Here is a 6,417-nt window from a genome sequence, read left to right on the forward strand (position 1 = left end):
CATGAGTTCGACAGCTTCCCAATACTTAAAGGATCTTTCGAATGAGATCAGTTGTGATATTTATAAAAGTGATTTTTGGATACTGTACCATGAGAGGAGTCAACATGTGGAAGATCTACATAACTCAGTGAACCAGGATTTTCCAAATGACCAAGGCATGTTATAACAGCACGCACAGGTAAAACACCAATTCAAAGTACAAGATAGACCAGTGGGTTTCCATGTAAGTTAACAGGAAATGTTCATTTCTGATGTGGTTTCATACTTTACATAGCAGCTGTGCTTTAAGAAACTATCACTTATCAACTTCTGGTGTGGTTATCAAAAAAGAGTGTTTACAAGTTTCTGAAATGGCTATTAAAATACTCCTCCCTTTTCTAACTACCTATCTGCATGTGGCCTGATTTCCTTCATATACTTCCACCAAAATAACATATCACAACACATAAACAGCACTCTAGAAATGACAATCCAACTGTTTCCTATTAAGCCAGACATTTCAAAGAGTTGCAGAAATGTAAGACCATGCTACTCTTTTCACAAAATATGTTTTGTTGTTCTGGAAAATAGTTATTTTCACAAAAGTATGTTATTTATGTTAACATGTAAAGAGTTTATTATTTTAAATCAATTACAATATTTTTCAAACTTCTGTTTTAATTTCTAATGCGGTTAAATATCAATTGCAATAACCCACATGAACAAAAGTGGTAAAGGGGCCCTGAGACCAAAAAGTTTGAAAATTGTTGCATCTAAGGAATCTTAGCATAAGGCAGCTGGGAAAAGGGGCTCTCTGAGGAATCAGTGCCACTGTGGAAATGTTCTAGATTAAAGATGCTAAACAGACATGACAATTAAATGTAATATCAAACCCTAGACTGGATCCTGTACTGAAAATGTTACAAAGAAAGTTATCGGGTCAATTGACAAAACTGGAATATGAATCGTAGGTTAAAGTATTGTAATAATATTAACTTTACTGAAGTCTATAAGTATACTGTGGTTATATATGAAAATAGCCCTATTCTTGAGAAACACACACAGTATTTAGGGGCCAAAGGCTATGATGCAACTTACCTTCAAATGTTGTGTGAGTGTATGTGTGTGTGTGTGTGTGTGTGTGTGTGTGTGTGTGTTTCTCTTTTATAGCTCTGTCCAAATAAGAAACTAAGATTTTCTACACAAGAGTTTGAAAGTCAATACAAAAGTTCACAAAATTCCTGTGAAGGAGGTATCACTTTTCAACTCAATTAATACTTTAACACCTAGTATGTGAACAGCAGTTGAGTAGAAATTACATAATTAGACCATTACGCAATTTCTCAAGTAAGGCCCAAATCATTAGTAGCATCTGCTACTAACCTCCTTCTCCCTTGCAGACTCCACTACAGAACTTGGAATGCAAGCACCCTGACAGCCTCCCTTGCAGCTAAGGGGACAACTGACCCACTTGTGGCCAATGAGACATAAGGGAATATTAGCTGGGAGCTTCTGGGAAAGCTTCTGCTTTCCTGATAAAAAGGACAGGCAAGAGGGGAGAAGTCTCTTGCTTGCCCCACCTCCCATCTCCCCCTTCTTGCACTTAAGGGGACACTTGGAGCTTGACAAAACAAGCTTTAAGACATAATGCTAAAGAAAGCCAAGTTAAAATAAAGAAAAAAGCCTAGATCTTTGCCGATATCATCGAGTAGCTGAACTAACTCCAGCAAATGCAGTTATTACGTAAGAAAAATATATTTTTTGTTTAAGCCACTGAGAGTCAGGTGTCTGTTACTTATAGCTGCATATATTACTGATGACTGCTTCTTCAAGAAAAACAGGGGAAAGGCAGGAGAATTAACACAAAAGGCTGCATGCCATGCATCACTGTGCAGGGGAAGCAATTTAATAACAAAATGCCCATCTAAAACCTGGACCAAATGGCATTTTTAACAATACCAAAGATGTAACAATTTTCATTAACAGAAGTTAAAATAAAGCATCCCTGCAACAGTAAGCAGTCTATAGTGATTTAAGACCTGTAAAGGTCAAGCCATCCTCTAATCAGAAGGGTTTAAATGGAAACATCATCTCTAGGGTCTTGGCAAGTATGTATATTATTGCCAACCTTCTAATCCAAAACCATATATAAGCATGCTTTAACTGAAACACAGAAGCTAAAAATAAGACATTTAAATAATAATCTCCCTTCTCTCTCAAAGATAAATGTGCCCGTTAACCCTGGATGCTAACAGGAAGACTTCTTTCTCTTGCATTCTGTTTGACCATATTTCTTCAGGCTGTTCAGGAGGAAATCGGGAAAAAATGATCTAGGAAGTTGGCTCCTGATCAGCCGCTTCACTGAATTAAAGTGCAATCAGGTCCATAACTTTCAAATGGAAATATTAAACACATCTGTGTAAGGTACGATGCAAAGATGTGGGCGGAATGGAAGGCAGTGGGTATAAAGATACACGAGACACATGCTCTCATGGACTTAATCATCCTGTTAGAGCAGGAAGAGATCATTGTGAAAAGTTAAGTGAAATGTCTCAATAACAGTTCTAGACAGTAGGAGAGTTGTCATAAAACTGTGCACGATTCACTGCCGAAAAGATGGTTGCTGACAATAACTGCTGTAGGATTTCAGAGAAGAAATAGATCAGTTCCAGCTGAGGAAGGCCTGGGGAGACTTTACAGAGAAGGCAGGATCCCAGCTCAGTCTTGAAAGAGACATAGAAAGCTGTGCGCGAGCAAAGGAAGCACATTACGAGCCTCTCAGAAAGGCTGGTTTACACACACACAAATGCAAGGAATGTTCCAGAATGTTTGGGTGACTGGTGTAGGGAAGGAGGCAGTCAGGGACCCACGTGGATGATGCCAGGTTGTAGAGGAACATTAGACGTTCAAAAGAAAATGGCAGGGTCTTCCCTGGTGGCGCAGTGGTTGGGAGTCTGCCTGCCGATGCAGGGGACACGGGTTCGTGCCCCAGTCTGGGAGGATCCCACATGCCGCGGAGCGGCTGGGCCCGTGAGCCATGGCCGCTGAGCCTGCGCGTCTGGAGCCTGTGCTCCGCAACGGGAGAGGCCACAACAGTGAGAGGCCCGCTTACCGCAAAAAGCAAACAAACAAACAAAAAGAAAATGGCAGCCGAAAGGTGGAAACAATCCAAGAGTCCATCAACAGACACATGGAGAAACAAAATGTGGCGTACAATGGAGTATTATTCGGCTTTCAAAAGGAAGGAAGTTCTGACACGCGCTGCAACATGGACAAACACCGGACACTGTGCTAGGTGAAATCAGCCAGAGTCACAAAGAAACAATTCTGTATGATTCCACTATGGGAGGTAGCTGGATTAGTCAAATTCAGAGACAGAAAGTGGAATGCTGGTTGCCGGGGGCTGGCCAGAGAGGGGAACGGGGAGTTACTGTTTGACAGGCACAGAGTTTCAGTTTTGTAAGGGAAAAGACTTCTGGAGCTGGATGGTGGCGATGGGGGCACGAAAAATGTCAATGTAGTTATCACTCAACGGTATATTTGAAAATGGTTAAGATGGTAAATTTTGCTATGTATATTTTACATTTAAAAAATGTATTTAAAAACAGAGAAAGACTAGCTGCTGGCAGCTGAAGATATGGACCGGACTTGAAGAGGGAGCGCAGGGCTGGAAGGAAGAGATCTACTTGGCAGTTGGCCTCCGAAAATAAGGGCAGCATCATTTTCAGGCTCCAGGCCTGTGAGATCCGTGGGCTTCACCAAGCAACTCTGCTACTGAGTGATGAGCAGGTGGTGTACAGAACTCTTCCCCAATTTTCTTTGGAAATACTGAGCTCAATTTAATTTAGTGAAACACCTTTAAAATCTTTTAAAATAAGTGACCTTGGAAATGGAGTAAGAGCCAGGCATCTGCGCACACCCACTTCTGACCCCTGCCCTCTCCCCACTGGCCTCACTCAGTGGCTATGGACACTGCAGACAACTCAATCCCGGGGAAAATAAACTGCAGGCCGCGTCAGCAGGCCCTGGCAGGTGGAGAGTGTTGTTTAGCCTGAGACTGGCAAAGCTGGGCTTCATCTAACAATTCTGTGTCTTCCGACTCTAAACGAGGGAGCATTGGAGAACCCACTTTATACTTGGTGAGGCACTCAATAACCATTTGGAGATTCGTACAGCCTGATGCTGCCCTTATTTTTGGAGGCCAATTGCCAAGTAGACCTCTTCCTTCCAGCCCTGCGCTCCCTCTTCAAGTCCGGTCCATATCTTCAGCTGCCAGCAGCTAGTCTTTCTGTTTTTAAATACAGTTTTTGAAGTAATGGCTTTTGAATTTAATGGCTTTCGACCTCTCCAACAGTCCTGAAAAATCGGCCTAGCTCTACGTCTTTCCAGAATTCTTGGGCACCTCTCATCTAAATGGGACAAGCCTTTCCCTCTAAATGTGATCCCGATTCCAAAAAGTCCTGGGCCCAGGGTTATGCTGCTGCTTCTGCCGATGCTAATCCCCCATCACCATGGTTCCCTGGCAGGAGGTAAGTGGGCAGAGCACAGGCTCTCCCACGGAACTTAAGGCAGCCCTCCCGACTGATGACTTGTGGAATCTACCATGTTCAGAGTAGCCTCACTTTAAAAAACAAAACCAAGTGAACTCTGCGTGTGAAAACTTCTCACCCGTGTCACTCACAGGAAAACTTCCTGCCCTGCACTCTCGGGCTCTCCTGCAACAGTCGATTCGCCAACCTAAATATTTTCAATCCTCAAGTGGATGTAGACGTCGGAAGATCAAAACTTAGGCCTGGAATAGAGGAAGTTTAGATCACTGGTTGTAGAGGCCTAAATTGTTATTCAAGCTCTTCTCAATTTTTCTTTTTATGCTTGTTCCCTTATTTTGCTTCATTTTTAATTTAGGAGGAAATGGCCAATATCTTAGATCACTTCCACTGCTGTATCTTGTTGGGCTTCAGAAGTCTTTAAGGATGGATTCTTTGAAAAAGAAGAAAAAGCATAAAATGTGCCAGGGAAATGGAATTCCTATCATTTCCCTCAGAAATTTTGCCTTTTAAATGGAGTTCTCCCACCAACGGTTCAGTGAAAGATGGTTTCCTTATTGTCATTTATTACCCATGACAGGCAGCAACACTGCCTCAGATACAACCGCCATTCACCACAATTATCTAACAGAGTCTGCAAGGCAAAAGAAGGCTCAAACCACCTTTCTTCTGGAATACTGTTCCCAAAGGCAACAGTTCAAAGCAAACCTCTATTGACTGGAACATTGATATCTACAGAGTTCTCTGGCCAGAAGATTCCACTCCTCCTATAGTGATATGGGAAACTAACACGTAATTACGTACACTCCAGTCACCAGGAAGTCAAGTTCAGCAACATGGTCTATACGTGGAAGCCTTATATACCCACACTGGGGGGACGAGCACCACGTACACAGCCCCCCGGACCGTCAAAAGACGTGCTTCCTGCTTAGCAAGGATCCCCCCATTCACCTCCTCCCAGTAAGGAAAAGAAAAAAAATTTTTTTCACTAAAACTCAATGTAATAAAAAGGGACAAAATATAAGACAGTATCAAAGTTAAATAGATTAGATGCACTGTAGTCAACCCTTGGTGGACTGGAGGACTGGTTCCAGGACCCCCGTGGATACCCAAACCCGCCGATGCTCAAGTACCTTAAATGAAATGGCGTAGTATTTGCATATAACCTACGGATATCCTCCTGTACAGTTTAAATCATCTCCATATTACTTATAATACCTAATACAATGTGAATGCTATGTAAATAGTTGTACACAATATAAACACCATGTACAGGCAGACCTTGGAGATGCTGCCGGCTCGGTTCCAGACCACTGCAATAAAGCAAGTATCACAATAAATCAAGTCACACACATTTGTTGGTTTCCAAGTGCATACAGAAGTTACGTTTACGGTAGTGCATTAAGTGTGTAACAGCATTATGTCTAAAAAATGCACATACCTTAATCAAAAAATACTTTATTGCTAAAAAATGCTAACCATCATCAGAACCTTCAGGGAGTCGTATAATCTTTTTGCAACGGTAAAACCTCAAAGATCACTGATCACCATAATAAACGTTAGTAAAGAAAAAGTTTAAAATATTGTGAGAATTATCAAAATGTGACGCAGAGACATGAAGTGTGCAGATGCTGCTGAAAAAATGGCGCTGAGAGACTTGCTTCAAGAAGGGCTGCAACCGACCTCCAATACGTAAAACACGCAGTATCTGCCTGTGAGGTGCACGGCAAACCCGAGTTTTGCTTTTTGGAACTTTCTGGAACTTTTTTCTGAACATTTTCGATGTGAGGTTGGTTGAATCCGCAGATGCAGAAATCCGTAAACACAGAGGGCTGACTGTACAGGGCACTAGCCCCTAGACGTATTTACGAATGTGACATGAACAATGACA

This window comes from Pseudorca crassidens, chromosome 21, assembly GCF_039906515.1.
Source record: "Pseudorca crassidens isolate mPseCra1 chromosome 21, mPseCra1.hap1, whole genome shotgun sequence".
NCBI classification, from domain to species: Eukaryota; Metazoa; Chordata; class Mammalia; order Artiodactyla; family Delphinidae; genus Pseudorca; species Pseudorca crassidens.